This window comes from Cloeon dipterum, chromosome 3 (genome assembly GCF_949628265.1).
Source record: "Cloeon dipterum chromosome 3, ieCloDipt1.1, whole genome shotgun sequence".
Classification (NCBI taxonomy): Eukaryota; Metazoa; Arthropoda; class Insecta; order Ephemeroptera; family Baetidae; genus Cloeon; species Cloeon dipterum.
This window is the reverse complement of record NC_088788.1, coordinates 19,972,413-19,993,263: the sequence shown is the minus strand read 5'-3', so window position 1 is coordinate 19,993,263 and position 20,851 is coordinate 19,972,413. Positions and strand designations below refer to the sequence as shown.

Here is a 20,851-nt window from a genome sequence, read left to right as displayed (position 1 = left end):
CACACCGTCTGAAGTGTACTCGCAGTAAACGGAGCGAAATTTATTCCACGCGTCGATCATCACAGTCGGGCCGACAGGTGTGTATTTGCAACTGATCCCCCAGTTTGATATGAAAGGCACCTGAGAAAGACAGCCGGATTACCAGAGTGCGGAATGATTTTGCAGCCAGCCTCGGAAAGAATGTGAAACGTTTTATCGTGAAATTCAAGAGCATGTTTAGAGCTTTTCAAATGCTTGGTGTAGCGATGCGTGGAAAATTCACGAGAAATCAAATGCAGCTTCAAACAATCAAGAGCATGAGATCCATTGAATTGAAAGCATTTTAGTGGATAAGGTTTTAATGGGATCGTCTTTGAAGGCGATTGCTTTCATGGATTGAGGATAGATGAAAATATTTTCTTGTTTTGTTCTGCAATGAGAAAAATGGATAAGGATTTATGAAAACTGCCGAATCACAATTGAAGAAAAAAATATCTCCAGAGCTATTTTATTTTTTGTAAACATAATTATATGTAACGTCCCAAACGTGAAAATGCGCATAATACCAGGTAATGAACATTCAATACCCAAATTTTTTCACTCTCTATCTTCCCTTCGCTTACTGCTTTCTTAAAACAATAGGGGTTTTAACTCAATTGGAGCAAAAATTTTAACAGATTTAATGCTATGGAAAGGACAACAGTGTTGCTTTAAAATACTTCATTCCAAAAGGCTATTTATTTTAATGAAAAAGTCGATTTCTATCTCCAATGACATACGAAGGAAAAGCCGGTTGATTATCATTCACATTCCCAAATGTGCCAGCGTGAAGCAAAAGTTGCTATTCCCTGATCCAAACACGCAATCGCCGGATAAAATCAATAAAAGGTAATTTCAGCGGCGGTGCATCCGCATATGCTCAGCAGCAGGTCTCGGCACACGTTTCACTGACACACACGAGATTGATATTAAAAACACGTGGGTGTTTGACGTTTTGAGCGATGGTCGGACGAGAGATGATCGCCCACACATGAAGAGTGGCGCCGTCGTAGTCGGAGGAGCCGGCCGCCCGAGGTCCGGTACCAACCCTTCAGCCAATTCAACAGGTTCGGAGGAAAGACGGCGTTCGTTCGTTCGTTTTCGGATCGCAGAGAGCAACTCGCTCCATGCCAGCGGAATGAAAGGGGCGAGTTTCAGAGCCAACAGGTTCTGACACTTGTAGGCCTACATCTTTGACACTTATTGTGGTCGGTCGACGCCAATTTTGACGCTGATGAAAAGCAAGCGGCTGCCAATGGGAAGCCTTATCTAGGGGTGGCAAAGCCTTCGTCCTACTTCAATTAGAAACGAGTCAAGTTGCGCAAACTTGGTGCTTTTACCCCCGCACAGGTGAACGCGCGTGTCCTTTGTTGTCGATCGCAGGGTAGCGCTCTAAAACATACCAATTCGATGAAAGGAGTTTTTGTTTGACAGCTATGCATATTCCACACTAAACTTTGCCTTGCATGGTGTGGCAATGAAGTTCCTTCTAGCTTTCTAAAAGTTGTAAATTTGTAACTGCGTAAGTTATTTGTTATATATTTTATACAATCCATTCAAAACACAATATATAATGATAACCAAAAACTTCAAATAACACAAAAATATTTTTAGTTAAAAATACTAATTAACAATATGACAAATATTTAATATTCTTAACATTATGTAATGAATGATTTTTTTCGAACTGATTTTTAACTTTAATATTTGTTTTTTTCTCTTGGATGCGGAGAAGTATGCATACTGGGGTGTTTGCTACCCTAATGATCCGAAAAAATTTGAATGTAATTAGTTAAGTGGTTAAATTAAAACTGACTAATCGTTGGTATGAGTTGTTTTAGTAATACTGTCTCATATTCAGAATAAATAAATGTTATTATGTAGATCTCGCCACTTAAAGTTGGTTCCAAATTCCATTTCATCTGTTGAGTGTGAATGGCGTTTATATTTGAAGATTTCTCAGCCAGCGCGGTAAGCATCAGCCTCAAGAGGCAATTTCGCACCAGTCTTTTCGGCAATCAATCGAAAACCGACACTCAGCCAACTCGTCAGATTAGCCAAGCATTGATTAAACGCCAGGTGATTATCGCGGCGGAAGATGCACTTTGGGGGGCGTAGACGTAATCAGGGCGCGCTTCTCTGTGTGCCGGCGCAAACCACATCCCAACTAGGCTGATTCTCGTGCCCAAGCAAAGAGCAAAGCCGTTCGGCAGTTACTTTATGGCTTTGCCTTCAAGTTTGGCAAGTTTCTCGACCGCTTAGTTAGCCGCTCCGTTCTATCTCACCTGCAAAAATCAATCCTGCGCTTCAACTCACTAATGAACTTTTACCTCTTGATGCACAACTTCCCATCGGCCCTCGTCTCGTTGTTGTTGTACGCTTCTCGCAGCTATTCGACTATTATGAGGCTTTGAGCACGTATAAGACCAACAGAGCGAGCTATACACACAGTCAGTGTATAATACGGCCTCGTTCCAAAAATAGACACGCCAGTGAATGAAGTGGTGCTCGTTCTGCTGCGTGTATAATTAGAAATTGCGTGGGAAGGCAGCGGAATAAAGTCCAGCATCAAAGTGACCCACTTCTGAAGGGTTTTTAAAAGGCTATTACTTACTGTTTGAGTTTGTACAAAGGAAAAGAAAACTGCGCCTCAAAATTTAATTAATTAGTATTAATACTTAACAAATCAGCAGCAACAGGTTTCCATAGCGGCATGGATTGTGTAAGACATCGATTATAAATGAAAATCACTCGTTGGAGATTTAATTGCTGTTTATAATGACTAATTTTGAAATTTAATAAATTATCTAACCCCGCAAATACTTGCAAATAAAATATTAACATTTCACGAGAAAATATAGCTCTGCATTTCATAAAAAGATATAAACCCGCACACAGCAATAATAATATCCAGCACAAGTTGAAACTTGCACGGATGTGAGTAGAAAATTAAGTTTTTGCCGGTGAACTTGGCTAAAAGCATTGTTGAGGGTGGCTGGCTGAAAAGTCAGCGGTGAGACCACTTATTTGCTGATCTCGAGAGCAAACTGGGAATGATAACAAGCGGAGGTGCAAGGAAGGAGCCACCGGTCTACCGCAGCTCGGGGCCGAGGCTAAAAATTCTACGCCAAAGACAAACTTTCTCGGCCGCTTCTTTGAGTCGTCGTTTCGGCCACAAAAGCCACCCAGCAAGGCTGCTTTTGATGCTGCGCTGATATTGCCACCCGGCTTTAGCACAAATTATCGTCACCTTCAACCTTTAATATCCCGAGGCTGGCGGTCTGGCTTTTGCGGTGCCACAAATTTCATCCAACTCGAGAATTACTAAGCCCGACTTGTATACTAGAGCTGCACGTGCGTGCCGCGTTGTTTATGCTACCACGATATTTGCCTGGCAACGTTACATTGCATGCTCGAGCAAATTTGCCTTTCTTCTAAAAAGAAATTTCCCACTTTTGACGCAAAAAATGAATTAATTCTCGGAAGGCCTTTTGCATGGTTAGAATTTGTAATTTCATCAAAGTTCTCTGCATTCCAAATTCCAACTTAGTCTAAATATATTTAAACTTTCAGTTTCGCTCAGAATTCAGCCTTTCTATTTGTCTAACATCCGTAAATGAGTTGATTTTAAAATTGTGTATTCCATATTTTTTTCGCTTTGCAAATTACGAATAAAATGCTAAGACGGTCGTCCACACCTCGGGAAATCTCTCCCCAACTGCAGCGTGCCGGGTTAATGGTGGCGATGGGATCTTTGCAGGCACAGGTATGGAGTTCTACATATGTTTCCTACCGCGTTCTGTGTGCGAGCTGAATGTTTAGACAAATGGTTAAACGGAGCATGTTAAACGTAAAGCACCATTTAAACTGTGTCCTGTGCGAGAAATTACTCAAGGAGGCCTGCATGCAAGATAATACAGTTTCATGCTCTTGCTAAAAGCAATTATTAGTCACCTTAACCATAAATAAAATTAATTTATAGGCATATATATCCCTACACTTTAATCTGCTTTGTATTATTACAAGCATTCATTATAGAAACTATTGCTCCTATCATATTTGTGCTTACCTCTGGTTGGCTGTTTACCAGTCCATTTAATGTAGTTAGGGTCTAAATAAAAAATGTAGATTATTTTGTCCAACTTATTCGAGGCTTAATTTACGTTTGCTCTCGAGATTAATATTTTATGACTTTCCATCCAGATAGATGATCATTTTCTGCTAGTTTTCTATCCCATCAGTTGGGTGGATCATTTAAGACTAGCATTTAAAATACTGTATTGAATCGAACCTTTTAGAGTTATGCGTTTCTATCATTAATTTTTTACTTGTGTTTGTAGAGGTAAATCGTTTAAGCTGTCAAGAACTTCAAAAATATCAATAGCTTACTTAGTTACATTACTGCCCTCATTATAATTCAATACGTTATTTGCACATGGTTTTTAAAGCGTTTTAATATTCAATTTGAGATTTTACTACTTTGCTCTTGAAATAAATTATCCGGATTGTTTAAGAAGTATAATACATTACAACCACAAATAGAAATAACAGATGTTTCCAAAAACGAAATCATGATCTCAAGCAAATAGAGGCTAGCCTCACATTTATTATTTTGTCTTTCTCGTACTTGTTAAAAATTCTCACCAAATTCAACAATTTTAAGAAAATTCGTTAGCTTAGGGCTTGAGCCAAGTCTCATTCCATTTTTAGCGGGAAAAGTTTTTCAAAGAGGCATTTCTACTCCATTTTAATCACCCACAAGTGCTTTGGGTAAAAATATAAGTCGGAAAAAGAGCAGATAAGTTTTGAATCGTCTAAATTTCGCCTTTGCGTCTGCTCTAAACTTTTCTCACAAAGGCGCAAAGAGTAGATGAAAGTAGCCTAATTTCGCGTGGAAACTCAATGTGTGCAAATGAGAAATAAGACCATCTTTCGTAAAAACTTTTCCCAAAAGAGAGCGAGCGTAGCAGCAAGGTGAAAAGAAACTGGAGGAACGTGAAGACGCGGTCGTGAGAGCCCGAGTTGTTTCCTTTCATGTGCCGAATGGAAAAACGTACATCCCCGTCCGGCATGCTGGGGGTGAGGGACGCGCAGCCCGCATCGCCAGCCGTATTCAGCAAATTCAGTGCACGCTCGACATTATTCCAATATTGAATAATCTTGGCCGCGTTCCGAGAATGGAAGGGAGGGTGGGCGGGGGTGGAACACAGTGTGTGTGTATGTGTATCGTCGTCCAGTACAACTACACGGTGATGCCACCGCCATTGGCGAAGCACCCAGCACGAGAAATTTATTGTTGTGATAAACAATGCGGCGGCAAGATTATATTCGCATACAAAAGGGGCAGCGTTATTTATGGCTGCTTATGGCAGAGCTGGATGCGATAATATACGACCGCCGCGTGCAGTGCGCACGGACACAGCTTTCCCTCTCAGATTTCACTTGCGCAGCAATCAAATTTTAATATTCCCACGCGCGATTCCGTTTGACGGTCGGCCGCATTCCGCACGCCGCTGCCACCTGCTGGAATTTCTAATCTGGGTATTTTTCGCCTGGACGAAGCCTCGCCCCGTCCCTCCTCCGGCTTTTCCTAACGCAGAGGGTGAAATTTTCACATGTGAGAATGGAAAGAATTCGCGTGAAATTAAATCGGCGAAATCTGCTCTTGCGAGGGTATTTTTTAGTTTGTTGGACAAGAAAAGGTAAACAAATTTTCAGTTGTTTTTTTCTCTACTTTTCCCTCAAAGCCAAAAAAAGTTAAAAGAGAACGCAAACCAATTTTAGAGTGCACTCAATAATTTTTAAAAGCCTCCTAGTCTTGACTTATTTTTTGGGCAGAAATATAATATTTTAATCTCAAAGCATATAATCTGATTTTTACCGTAAGATACGAATGTATATATATCGTAACAAAATTATGTTTTTGAGATGTTGGAAAAGAAAATTGTGTTTCTGGTTAAGGCTATATTCCAAATATTCCCCTTGCGGATAAAATAATAATCAATTCAACTTAAATAAAATGCTGAAAATTAGACTAATTTGCGCGCCCTTCCCGGTCCTCGGACAGGGATAAAATGCAAAAGAATAGTACAGCAAACACAAAAGTTAACTTTTTTCCACTTCCATCTTGGGAATTTTTCCGAATTTAAAACTTTTAAGCGAAAACAAAATATTTTAGTTTCTACTAAAGGGAATTTTTATGGAAAGGAAACTAGACTAGTGGTAATTATTATAAGATGAAGAAGGGAATGAATTGATTTTTTTCAATTTTGTAGAAATTCAATATTTCTTGAAATTGAAAAGTTAATTTTAACAAACCAATGACACAAAAACTCCACCGCTGAATCAAAAGTGTGTTATTAATTTAATTTTTTTCGGCTCTGCAATTGAATAGAGGAATTTTTAACTCAAATTGAAATTTTTCTGTGTTTTATAACACTTAACCTGTCGAACTATCAATATTGTTTTTCTTAAATACCAGATTTAATGTTTGCATAGATAGCTAGTGAAAAACATTATTAAAAACACAATCAAAAGTAAAAAAGTGTGTTTTGATATACCTCTCACTCATTGTCAGCTAGTATCCAAATACTCGTTGTACGAAAACAACAAGAACCACAAATTGTTTTAAATAGCGATCAATGTTGCAAAAGCTGCATGGCAGCAAATTTCGCCCCTTTCAATTTGCCGGTTTATTGCCAAGCCTTGAGCTGCAGCTTCCACCTTAAATCCTTCTTTTATCAACAATAATCAGCAGAAAGAAGTTCAGGTGAGAATTTAGTGCTCGTAAAAGTGTCATAGGTGCGAAATAAAAGCAACGATACTGGCATTTTCAGCCGGAGAGCAATCAAAGTGGTGTAAAAGTTTAATTACCAAGTGTGCCGAAGAATGCAGCGGAGAATTGGAGAGCCGAGGAGAAATTGGTAGCAAATGGGGTCAATCATAATTAATGGCACGAGTGAGCAGACAGATGAACGGAATAATTCGCCGGCAGACGCGTCATTACAGTTATTATTGCGCGTCTTTTACTGCCGAGGCGCGCAGCAATATCATAAACTCATCCTATTTAAATTTATCACTCGCGCCTTGACGTGTAATTTCACGAGCGCATTAAATATTTGTTACGACGGCACGACGATGTTGCACACTGTGTGTATTATAATGAACCTGTTGAGCGGAATATTGCTGCCGACTGGCTCGCCGACGCGTTTCCTTGCTCGTCGCTGTGGAAAGCGGGATTAGCCTATCAAAAATAAATCGTGCGCCCCGGCCTGACTCGCTCGCGCACGCGCCCCCCTCGCGTTCAAGACAGCTCGAATTTTAATTAAAAAACAAACGAGCCAGCCGGCAGGTAGATTGCCTGTGAAATATGCAACCGGTGCTGATTTGTTTTTATTGCTGTCGCCCTGAGCGGAAAACAGCCTCGTGTATCTCTCAGCCGCGCGTGAGGCCAGATTGCCAATTAATTTTTCCATCTTCGCGGCCTCATGAATGCCAAACGAGACAGCACTGCTGCACATTTTGACGCCTCAGCGTTCTCGCCGGATCATCAAGTTCCTGACAAATTGAAAGAGATTAAGTGACACGAGAAGCGAGTATTACTTCACTCCGGACAAGTCCTAGGAATTCCTCCATAAACCAGCTTCGCTATCTTCAGGTCTCCATCTTCAAAAAGAAACCTCCTCTTGCAAATGCTGCAAAATTTGTCATCATTTAATTTTTTCTGGCACGTTATAATATCTTTTTAAAAAATATGAGAATTATTACTCGCGCTATTTTCAAATGTGCATGGCCGCTGACACAAACAGTATTAATATTGTATTGATATTAATTTAAATCTTTTGTCCTCTATTTACTCACTAATTTTCCCTCCATTCCTAAATTTCCTTTTAAACTCGAAAAAATAAGACCGAATGCATCGAGTAATTTAATTAAAATCTAGATTTTGAAATATTCGTTTCTTTCTAGAGGATCAAAAATAAATGTATTAAGTTAATGATAACACGTATTAATTTACAGAGATTTGAAATTCGCCTTGAACAAATCATGCTGTACAAACAAAAATTAACATACTCTTGAAAAGTTTTATGTAACTTTCTTGGAAAAGCGGCAGCAATAACGAATTAAAATTCCCTTCTGAGACGAGAATAATGGCTCTGACTTCACAGTATTTCCACGTTTCGTGCTCAATCCTTTAGAAAATGATTGCCCCGAGTTATCAACAATTTGGCTCGCTCCTCGGAGGACACATTAAATTACCCCGCGAGATGGTAAAAAGAAAAGGGGGCTTCGAAATAAGGGAAACGCGCGAGCAAAAACTTTTAATGTAAAAGTTGGAGGCGAGACGCGACCCTGGGTAAAAAAGGGCGTGGAAATATGTATTCACACAAAAGCAGTGGGGACGCGTGTTGCTGTATATATTTACTTATATAACCCTTTCTTGCTGCCAGTCGACTCAGAGCTCTTTCTCTCATTAATAGCTCGAAGAAAACATGTTTTGCAGCGCCAATCACGTGCTTGTTTCATTACTGCCTCATTTTGCGCTAACAAGACGTGCCGGGGTGAGAAGCGTTCTCTATCTCTCTCGCACTTTGATAAATATAAATTGCGCTTCTTGCGTGACGTCAGACGCGCCCGTCATTAATTAAAATTCAAAGTAATTTGACTTTGAGCCATTTGATCTGCCTTCATAATCATCTCTTGTCGCTTACGCATCTCGAGTTATCATTCCATCAAAGGAGAGGCGAGGAAGCAATTCGATTTCAAGGCTGACACGTGAAGACGCCCTAAAATATTCATGGTTTAGAAAAATAACTCATCCAAAATAATTTTTCTCATTTGCTAAACAATGGATTGAAGAAGGTCAAAAACTGAAAATTGTTTTCATATTTGGCCTAAGTAAGAAGTGGAAGTTTGAACAATTGCTGAGAGGTTGAAGATAAAAATTTGACTCTCGAAATAACAAAATTAAACCATAACAGAACCACTAAAACTGTAATAACGTTTTTCTATGATCGTTTTTAACCGCTAATCATATGTTTACGTATGCATGTCACGGTTATCATCATGTGAACTGTTTGAATAGCTCTTTATTTCATATTTTGAAGCAAAGTGATGAATGTATTTGTAATTTTTTTGCAACATGAATAAAAAATATCACATGTAAAATACAATGTAAGTAAAATGAGTTTTAGGGAAGCAGCATTAAGGTGGAAACCTTAGGTGTTTTAGTGTGACACGCCTTTGGCGTACAATGAATTTCATTATTTTCCACTTCCCCGAAAATTGACAATGCAGCTTACTATTAATTAGGCAGGTATTTTAGCCTCAAATGAATCATCAAGGATTACGTCGCTGCAATAAGGATTTTTCTTGATTTCCTAGTCTCTTTTCATGAATATCGTTGCAACATATGTACTCCACAAAAATCGTTGATTTTAACCTTGCAAACGAGTTGTAGATTTCGCTTGTGAGCTTGAAAGTCACGAATTTTAGCGTCCGTACTCATTTAACCTCTCTGGCAGTGAGACCAAAACGCAATTTTCAGAGTGCCATTTGGAGGGAGAGCAGTGCAATATCCTCTCTGCAGTGGAGGGAAAAGGGAGCGGCGGCCGTTGGAAAATCTCCTTTTTTGTCACATTACAAACAGCCATGAATAAAAAACATCGTCTCATTCATGCGCGAGAGAGCGTGGAGCGGCGCACACGCACTTTTTGTCAGCTGCGAAATGAAATTTGGTCCAAATTAATAATGTGTGTGTGCGCACGTCGTGGGATGAAAGAACAAAAAGCAGCAACGACGCTGGTGGCAGGCGGGCCAAAAAGTCTAATTTTTCTGCATTATTTAAAGTGGTGCGTAGCCGTTAAAGCGAAGCTGCCGCTGCGACATTTGTGGCAACACCAGCTGAAAAAAGTTTTGCGCCGCAGAATTTTGGCTCGAGTCAGAAAGAGAAGAGGGCATGGCGCGCACGTTATTAAATTTTTCATTGCCACCGCAGCGAGAGAATGAGCCAAAGGAACAGGCAGCATTCTTCTTGCATTCTTTCATTGGCCTTGACGCCCTTGACCACTAATATGGTTGGTAACGTCCCATCGATTTGCTTCTAGGATAAGAATTCAAAATCTGAACTGTCCATTGTTCCACAATATCCTTTATCCCATAGCTACAAGGCACTTTTTTACACTTGATCATTAAATATACGCTGAAACACTCAATCATAGTTAATTTAATTTTATTATAAAAAATGCAACCAACCCTATATTTTTCACGGTTAGAGAAACAATAAAACTAAAAAAATTTTGAAGTTTAATCGGTGTGTATAACATAATATAGAATTTACTAAATGCACTGGGAGCATAACACTAAAAAATTATACAGATCAAGTCTTGCACAGCTTTGATGCTTTTCCCAGAGTAATTTTTCTTCACGGTCGCTTTTGAGTGTGGTATAACTATCACAAAGTTTTTCCTTAATTTTTTCTAGGCCAGAGAGCAAACACAAGCTGTTGAATAATTTGGTCAAAATCGTCCGATTTTGCCTTCTGTCCGCCGTATTAATTCAATTAGGTGATTTGCATTTTACGACGTGCACGTAAAAAGCAGGGACACACTCGCCTGTGCACTTGTCTAAAGTACTTTTTTTGTCTTTTCATATAGCTTTATGTGCAGCTGCCACTTTATAAGCAGAGTACTCCGGACAGAATTTTTAAGCACGGAAACACAGCATTCTTTATGTTGCTAAAATAAAAGGTTCGCTATAGCTGCGTGTCAGGATGCTGTTGACTTTAAAGTTTTATCACTCCTTTTTATTTGCGTGCGCAGCAACTTCTTGCCTTGAGCAAACTGCTTTGTGCGTGAGAGCTGTGAGAGAACAGCCTGGTTACTTGTACCTTTTTTTAATTATCTCTGCATAACAATTTTGTTGGATAAGTTCTTTTTTACAAAGGCCACGTAAGTTTGGGAAAATTACGCTTCTTCCAATTTAGAACGCTAAAGTTCCCGACTAAACGTTCATTTTTTTATCAATATGTCTTCTGTCTTGAAAAGTAGATGCATATTGAAATGATATATTGAGAGGGATTATTTCAGAAAAATTCCAAAGCGTTAAAAAAATTCAAATTGCTGCCTGGATAGATATCGATAAGGCGTATTCTGGGTTTATTTTACCCGATAGAAATTTTGCTATCAAAGTTTATGTTTCATAACTCTATGACATCTCTAACCGAAAACAAACAGGTATATAATAATAAAAATCGAATCACTTAACTTGAGCGCTGCACAGCATGTCAATCCAATTTCAATATCTGCCGGCGTATGAAAAGACGTGAATTGAAACCATGAAATACAAAAGCGGGCAAAGAAGCCAGAAAAAGAAGCATAGCTGCTGCTGTCGGATCGCATCTGGCGAAAGGCAAGTTTCCATGAGCCGCAGTCCGTGCTGGAAAGTTGGTCGTCACGAGTTGCACTAAAAAGTTGGTCAGTGCAAGAAAAATGGCTTCTTCGGGGCTGTTATTGCAGCACATAAAAATCTGATATTCTTAACAGGCGAGTGCAAAAAGGGCGATAGCAAAACACCATAAATCACAAAAGTGCTGCTGCGAGATAAATTGAAGAACATTTAGAAAAGGGCGGACGCGGCAGCTTAGTGCTACGTGCCGAAAAAGTGCGCCCGAGAGTGGCCAAATAAATGACGGCCAAGTGTCTGTCACACATGTTGCCTACCCGCCCGCCCGCCCGCGTGATTTGTCATTTTTAATCCGGCTGATAATGAGAGTATCCTGTTGTGCCAGCGCCCGACGGCCAGCCCGCCACGCAGCTGACACACGCTGTTTAATAAATAAATAAATAGCTGGTGGCGAGGCCGCTGCTGCCGCTACCTCGGTCGAAATTCACTCGTGCGGCCGCCGGAATTTTGCCCTGTTCGCACGCCGATCGATCAAAATGCGATGTTTTAATGCGCGGCTCAGTCATTAACAAAACAGTTTTTGATTAAAATTGCTCTCGCTCGCTGCTGCTATAATTAGTTGGGCAGTAAAATTTAACTGCTTTTTGGGAATAATTGCTGTTTGCTATTCATATGTAAATGTTTTTGCTGCTTGTTGGGGAAACTGACGGGATATAAATTAAAATTTTATCCTAGAGCAAAATGCAAATTCATGCATTTACCAGAGGAGCTGGCAAATTTTAAACTGAGAACCCTTTTAAGTCGCGGATGAAGATTGGACGGAGTCTATTGTTCCACCCTACTTTTGCCCGCGCGAGAGATAAGGTGTGATTGTTCCCCATTCTGGAGCTAGGCGAACGTGCAAGGAAAAATGGGCCTTCAGGGGAGACACAGATAGCATCGCACGGGATAAAACTGCCTCGGCGTGCATTTGCATACGCGAGAATTAAGTATTCATGATTATGGACGAGAGGGTTGTGCTCTGTCAGAATAATCATGCACACAGAGCGCCCAGCAGCAGACCCGTTCAAAATATATGCATTCTCTTTCCGCAGGCAAAAAATAAAAAGGTGGACAGCGTGACTGCCAATCAGCCTAAATTGGACTCCACTTTTAACAAAGCAGTACAAGAGACGAGCTGTTTGATTTATGCCGATCAGCCGCTTTGTTTAATCATTAATGCGCTTGGATCGGCCAGAGCACGTCCTTCAAAAAGCGAAAATTTGCCGTTGTGATGAAAAGCCGAAAATACATATATTATACGTATGTGCGTCGATGAAAACCCTTTATGCTGTGCGTGCACCTCTCTCCCTTTTCATCTTTTTCCTCTGTGAAGAGTATTCATGGCAAATATGACTCGGACAAAGTTATCTAAACACGTGAAATGTAAATTAATTTTCGAGCGCACGCCATAAAAACAGATCTCAATCAGATTTCGATATTTTGGTGATTTATTTGCTATCTGTAATGACATTGAATTACACTAAGAGCGACAACTATTGGAAAATATTTCAATCTATACGTACTGTTGTTTGATTGAGTTATAAACTCAATTTCTTTAGCTGCGCGCGCACTTCAAGAAATTTCTTATATAAATTAGAAAGCAGCAATCAGACGGGATAAAACGGGGATAAACCGCGCGGGAGTTTGATATATCAGTTTCAATGAGTTTGCAGATAGAAAAGAGGCAAAAAGCTGTCTTTGTTGGAAGCTCTCGGGTTTCCAGCCAACTTTTATAGATTTTTGTCTTGTGTGCCGCGCGCGCTCTCCGCAGATTGAAAGCCCCAGCAGCTCCTCGTGATGCTGCTGATGGAATCTGTGCTCGTCATTCAAATGATTTCCCATTTAAAGTGCTAGCTGGATGCGCCATCGACCTTGCCGCCGTTCTAAATCTCCATGGGGCGTAAAATGAAGAAGAAGCAGCAGCAGCTGCAGAGGCGAATGGCCGCAGGACTCGACGGCAAAACGACCATACACACACATATACTCGCGCAGAGTCAATGTTTTCTCAAGGCTCAATTTAAGGAGGCCGCCTTTTGCCGAGCCCCGCTCAACGTGCTATATGCCAAATCCAGGCCGAAATTGGGGGATCTCGCCCGCTAATCTGGAGAATTGACGCGGCAAAACTAGCTTTCTTTCCCACCAGTTAAGTTGAAAAACGCACGAAAGTGGCAGAAAGCCGCGGCTTCTAGGGGTTCTATCCAAGCCAGGCTGGAAATCGAAACTCGTTGGGTAAGATCGAGAATGCAATGGATGGAAAAATGCACATTATATAAATGCTAAGCAATGAGTCAGAGCTTTTAGTTAATTCATGGGAGTTGAGAAATCTTACTTTATTGGTTTTATACATATTCCACTGTATTTAATTGTTTTATATGAGAGTTCAATTTAGTTGTTTTAAAGATTGAAGCCACAATAAGCCTTATTCTGGATCTTGAAAAATCCCTTTACGTCATTTTAGCACACTCACTTGGGTTTTAAAAAAAATTAACACTTATTTAAAAACTGTACCCATTAAGGAAAACATTTTTGAAATAATTGAAGTGCACTGTAATTTCCTAACATAAATCACGCTACATGTAGCTTAATGGTATTGCTAGACCTTTATAAATTTTAATAATGCATATAGCTAATGAAATTTAGCCAAATATGATCTAAAACCATTGTTCTAAAGCTTATGCGTGGCTGTAAAATGGAATGTTGGAAGAATGCAGAATTGATGCAAACTTAAGCGCAGCAAGCGCAATAAATTGCAGAATTGAGTTCTTAGTGTCAGCTTATTAAAATTCCTCGCAACTCTAATGTTTGCAAACTACCAAACAAATCATGCCGCCGGAGAGGAATTTCCAATTATTAATACGTGCAGATAGGAATTTTTAATCCTGCTTTGCATGTGACGGCGTAATTTTGATGCACGAGTTGAGTGAGTTGGGCCAGGCTGATAAAGCACTTCTCGCAAGTGCGGTGGAGATGTTTTCCAACGCGATATGCAAGGGGCTTATCGCTGGCGCTAATGTTGTGTTAGTGCAGTCCCATTGCTATTTGTGCACAGCACAGGGAAGTAAAGCAACCACGCCGTGCCGGTGTACATTATAAAAAGAGCTTAATAGTCTGGGAAAAGTGTGTGTTGTGCTTAATACTCTCTGCATTACGGAGCTTCAAAGTGGACGGGCTGCTTTTCTTGCATGTTCTCTGCACACTCACTTATTTTCAGGATTGGCTGGCTTGACTTTTTGCCGCAGCCGTGGTCGAGAACTTTTGAAACAAGATACTCGAAACTAGAGCAAAAAGTTGCTGCTTTTCATGAGATTACTGCTTTTCATGAGATTTTCAGACCGCCGCTTTACACATGAGAACGAGGGAGTGAGTATCATGGTTTTTTCTCAATGTTGTTAACTTCCGTTCCTGGATTCCTATATTGCTTTCAAAAAACAGTGGGGACCTACAATAATAATAAAAATTATTGAAATTCAAATCATAAAGGAACGATATTACAATATTGAAAGAATTTCTTGGATTACTCAATTATATATTTTAAATTCAAAATTTTGCTGAACGTATTAAAATTATGAGCTATCAAAAATTAAAAGTAAATTCAAGCAATCAGAGGCACACATGCTTGATGGTTATGATAACTCAGGGAAGAATTTTTTTTGTAAACCAGAAAATTATAAAAATTTATCACAGGTACATAATGTTTTCATTTTAAAGTCAACAGAAAAATATATAATCAAAATCCTTTTTTCCAAATCTATTTTCCGCCAAAAACTAAATTAAAAACCCTCCCAGATTTTCATTTGGTAGAATAAAAAAGATTTTTGATGTTCTTTAAATGATTATTAGGAAATCCTCATATTATACGCTTTTCCTCGATGGTGGGCGGCGCAAAAAATGTAATACTCATGCTGCTTTACTTGCTTGGTTGCCGAGGCAATTTCTCCGTGTGTCACACAGCCCACGCAGTCTGTACTGAGAGCGAGAAAGGGGTATGCAACCTGTTTGTCAGCCGTGCTCAACTGGTTGCCTATAGCGCGTTGACTTGTTTGCCTCTGGTTCGCTTTGGCGCTTTCGCCCGCCCTCGCCTGCTAAATTGCTCGTATTGCAGGAAACAAAAATGAGGGCGAGCGGCTCATTAGAGGTCTCGAGGCGTTTATGGACCCAGCCAGCAGGTGATCCATCAAAAGGGCGGCATTAATACTTTTCCTCCGGCAGCTGCAATCTTTTTCAGGCAGCACATTTGAAAAGCCAGCCCGAGGTGATAAATACCCGCCGTTGAAAAATGCTGCAAACTTGGCGAAATTCGTCTCTCTCTGCTCATTCAACTCGGATCACATGGCCCCTCACTCGCGAAGAAAAATTTCCACGGCACTTTGCCCTCACGGGAGCTTTTTATGTAAGTTTTGGCACTTTGCGTGTTAACTTTTTTACGCGAGTGCCTCTCGCCTTGGGGCCTATTTTTTACAGCGAAAATCGCTCGTCTACGAGCTTTTGATCAGTGCGACGGAAAGTTTTCCTTATCACATTTTGAAAATCAAGGCTGCAGGCAATTATGGCATCTAAAATGTTTCCTCCATGTGATGATCACGTGTATTCCAGGAAGTGCCAACATTGCTAAAAGAGTTGCCTCGAAAAACATCCAAGAGGAAATTACCACTAAAATGCTTAATGGCTTTTCTAGGAGTCATATTTATCAGCTCATAAGACTTCGTTCGCTTTTCAGTAAGCGATTACCAAGGTTTCTTTCTTGGAAATGGTGTGTAAAACATGATTTTCAATAATATATAGTCTCTTATTACATTTTATTCCTGAAGTATCAGTTATTTCTAAGAAGAGAATTTAATCAATTTTTAAATGGAATAAATTCATCACCAAATTTTTGTTTCAACAATAACTTTTGTGCATTAAAAAATCAAACAGATCAAATATATTTATCAACATAGTAAACCATTTTTTAATCGATACCAATATTGCATGTTTATTTATTTCTCATTTGAATACGTAAATGTATTAGACACAGCTATCCTGCTGCTTATTTTATTTTCTATGTTTAACTATCCATTGCAGAATTATGAAAAACGTCGAGTTGTGTCACTTGAAATTAAAAAATACAACTTATGTGACACAAGCTAAAGAAATAAAATAAAAAAATAAATATTGGATCGGAAAAAATTATTTCTTTATATTAGTGTAATCTTTCACTTAAATAAATATTTCAATATTTATTTTGAATCTAACATTACAAAATATGTCAGTCATGAGATTATTTTCTGGAAGACAGTGAAGAAGGGTTTCTGAGGTTTTAGCGTAATATTCGGCTCCCAGCAAGCGGCCCCTGCAGAATTGTGCATCTCAAGAATCCAGATGGAGCCGAGGATAACTTCTTGTGTGTATGTGTGTTGTTTTGCCGCTGCGGGGCCTAATGAGTTGGCATACATTGGGCGGCGCGCATGCAGCTCAGCAGGCAGCATTCCAAGAAACAAAGACACACTGTGGAATTAGCCGCGCGGCGCACAGCAGCAGTAATTAAGGCGGAATTTATGGCGACGCGCGCATAATTTATATTTTATTACCTCTGACTAGAGGGTGGCGCAAAAACGACATGATTATCATTTAAATTACCATTCGGGGAGGGCAGAAAAAACAGCAGCATAATGCGAACAAATGGTAATAACGCACGCCTCTCCGTTTTTGAGTAATGTATGTGTGACAAGCGCAAGATTCATTTAACTCGGATTACCGAGCTCTTCCCCTCGGCGGCGGCCTAAGAAAGGGCCTGTGCGGCTTCCACTGGTCGTAAATATTGGTGCTTAGCAAAAGCAGAGAAAAGAGCTGCTGCGCTGCAACCGCAGAGCAGAGGCGAAGGGCTGCGTTGGAGAGAGAGAGAGAGAGAGAGAGAGAGAGAGAGAGAGAGAGCGTGCGATAGAAACAGCAACGATAGCGCGGCCGCTGATAAAAAGTTGGAGCCGCTCCAAAAAACGGCAGCGGCGGCAGCACAGAATTACCGACAGCAGTGTGCAGGCCATAAAGAGAGGTCACATGTGACACTCGCCGCCGCCGAATTATTCCGACTTTTTGTTAACGCTGTTGCCGCCGCGCTTGAAAATATACGGCCGAGAAATAAGTTATGGGGCCGCGGGTCTCACGCGCCGTGAAATAGCACCACTTAACTTTCCCACTGAGAAACTATATATCTGTACCCTTTGTGCTTTTTAATGAGGCCAATTTTTGCCCACGCCCGTTAATATATGCATTCCGCCCAGTTTTTGTTCCTCTTCATTTGGCAAACTTCTTTCGTCTAATCCAACTTTCTCTCCAAACCATAATCCCAGCCAAAATAGAGGCTGGGCGAAATATAGGCCTCTAAAATAGAGGCTATATATCAACTGTGAAACGATTTTAAAAATAATCCTGGACGTACATTAAGTTCGTTGCGTTTTATAAAGATGGGGGAGCTGAGAAAATGCATTGAGTGCGTTCATAGCACATTTTTTTCACTATTTGTCACACAAATTCAATTACGTGAATCTTTCTTCGTAAATATTTGTATTTCCTCGCATAAACCAGTTTCAGTTTTAATCTAGCACTTACCTCAAACACTTTTTAAAATGAAAGTAGAGCTTATTAAATAATGATGAAAATTATTTATTACAACGCATTTCTGCTATCAACCAGCCCTCCAACACTTATGTACGTATGTCTTTATGTCAGATAACAAACACACACACGTCTCATTGTTAGGGTTTTACCTGATCGGCGCTGCTGACACTCATCTATATTTAACCATGATTAATTAAGTGCACTTCTTTTTAGTTTCGCGAAATAAAACTACATCAGTTTGCCACTCTATTATAGGCGAGTAATATTATGTATGTTTGTGATATGATCTATGCCATCTCTCATTTAAATCAACTGTTCTTTTCTACAAACAAAGTACATACGCGCATATTAAAAATACCATTCTCATGAAATAAATTGAACAAGAAAGAAATTAAATGTGAGAATAGACAGTAAAACTATAACAACAATAAACCATTGTCATTAATCCCAACGTCAGCTGACAGGAGGGATACGAATAGGGCAATTTTTTTAATCTTTCCAGCCCTCTGTCTGCAGAAGATATGTTTTATGGTCTCATTCAAACTGATCACGAGATCAAAACTGGCTCCATCATTCCAATTAAATATGTCTCGAAATAACGATAAAAGGAAAAGAGAAAAATGAAACTCCATCAGCAGAGAGCGATCATAAAATTGCCTGTGACGGTTGTCGCTCCCATTGCAGAAAATTGCACAAAGTGCAGCGCGAAGCCAGTGGCAATCGCATGCGGACGCGCAGTGAAATCGATAGCGAATTTCTTTTCCGTAGGCAGCACCAGCACCAACACACACACTTTTTGTTTAAATGAATTGCCACAGGGTTGGCGTACACCGAGCCGAAAAGGCCCGTTTTATCTTGGGTCGGGCAGACAGGCAGAGTGTGTGCGTGTACGTCTGTCTATTTTGCCAACGAGGGGAGCCAGGGCAAGGGCAAATCCGCTGACGCTGGTGATTGATCTCTGGCCCGGCGCACACATGCCGCTCGCATACGCTAAACAGCAAAAAAGGGCCACCGCGCGCATCTCTCGTGTGCATTAGGGTCAGCACAAAAAATTAGCATCAGAGCAAATACGTGCTGCTTTTATCTCACCCGCCATGTATCGTAATCTGACTGCACTGCTGATTATTATATTAGCCGAGTTTTTTTACGGCGGCTACATGCCCCTCTTGCCGCCTCCGCTGCTATGCTGCGGAATATAACGACCGTTAATGACTTGCACGTTGGCTAGCGCGGATACTTTGTGTGCTTTTCGCTTTGTGCTTCCAAATTGGCCGTTATAGTAGTATTACTTTTTAGTAAAATATTAGTCGAGAGCTCTGTGATGCTGCGCGTTTGCCAAGTTTAAATATTTTCTCGGCAAACTCGTTTGCCCCAACCATGTTTTTGCTGTAAAATTCACTTGCCAAAACAAAATGAAATATTTGTCCTGGAAAATTGCTTTCTGCAAACTAGTGCTGCATACTGTTTTGACTTAGCAAGGCGTATATTGCAGAGACCGTGGCAAAAGCAAATAATATTACCTCAAACTGCAACATTTAATTTATTTTATAAATAATTAAATTACATTCCTGGGAGGAAATAAACAAAAATTAAAAAATGCTTTTTGCTTTAAGTGGGTAATTTCAATTGATTCATAAGCAACTTTAAAAAAATGACCGAAGAATGGTTTTGACAACAAATATGTGTCTCAACCCGGGAAGAAACCAGTTTGACTTTGTTGCTTTAAGGCAAGATGCTGTCTGTAATTTTCGGCACTTCAGACTGTGTTCTTTCATCAAATTCCCATAAAAAGATCTGTATAATTTTGCATTTAATTTTTCCCCTTGGACGATCAATTTTTGAAGATTAAAATATTCTAAAATTAAATATTTGTGAATGAAATTACATAAAGAGACTAATAATAAAATTTTAAAGCCTCAAAAGGTATCATCTTAGCAAGCACGCTTTCAAAGATGTTGCGTCTTGAGGAATTTATTTAGGTATCTTGTTCCTTTTAGATGTATATGCGAGTTCTTTTGAATTTTAAAAATAATTCTGCGTCTGTAGTACACAGTAATTTGTAACGTCATGTCTTCTACATTTTAGAAAAGGTGAAACTTTTCTATTTGTCTTGGGACTACTACATTATGTATGATTACTATTGAAATTACATGCAGTGCGATCTTTTGACAAACTATCTCATAGCACGTATTTGCATAAAAGCGAAGTGCCGAATGCATGCAAGTTTGTGCAGTTTTGAGCCAATTAGTCGATTTCTGAGTGGTGTGTGATGCTGTTCCATCCGCTCGCATTTCCATAGAGCGCATATAAGCCGCAATGATGATACCAGCGGCACAGCTTCCGTTGCCATGTTGGCGAGCCTGTCTAAACTCATTACCATACACTAAACTCATTTTCAACTCTGAAATATTATGCAAATACTGGGGAATGGCGGTGGCGGCGCCGAGCCATCCACCTATAATAATGATAATAACAACAGTGTCAGACTAACGTTCGCGCACAACAACGAAAAATGAATTCACAGTTGGTGGCACGACACGGCTGGAATCTCATACATACACATTAATAATAAAATGCACATGCAATGTGGGAATTTCATTTAAATATTATTTGTGCGCGTCCCATCGGTTTTCAAGCTGTACTAGGACATTTGTAATTTTACGCTGCGCGCTGACAAAATGATTTAAATTTATGCTGGACGGAGCAAAAAAGTGTGTCACTTCAGACTCGCCACCAGTCGTATCCTAGCCACGTAATGGACTCTAACTACGCTGGATTAATATGCAGGAGATTT

At 39.9% G+C, this 20,851-nt stretch overlaps 1 long non-coding RNA gene across 1 annotated transcript; it reads right to left on the bottom strand.

The window, feature by feature from the left end:
• Window positions 1-452: 452 nt before the first annotated feature.
• On the bottom strand, window positions 453-1,414 carry LOC135940257 (uncharacterized). The gene is made up of 2 exons (XR_010574834.1): window positions 1,359-1,414; window positions 453-1,310 (listed from the first exon to the last, which is right to left on the bottom strand). It is a non-coding gene; the product is annotated as an uncharacterized LOC135940257 (long non-coding RNA).
• Between the last annotated feature and the right edge of the window lie 19,437 nt (window positions 1,415-20,851).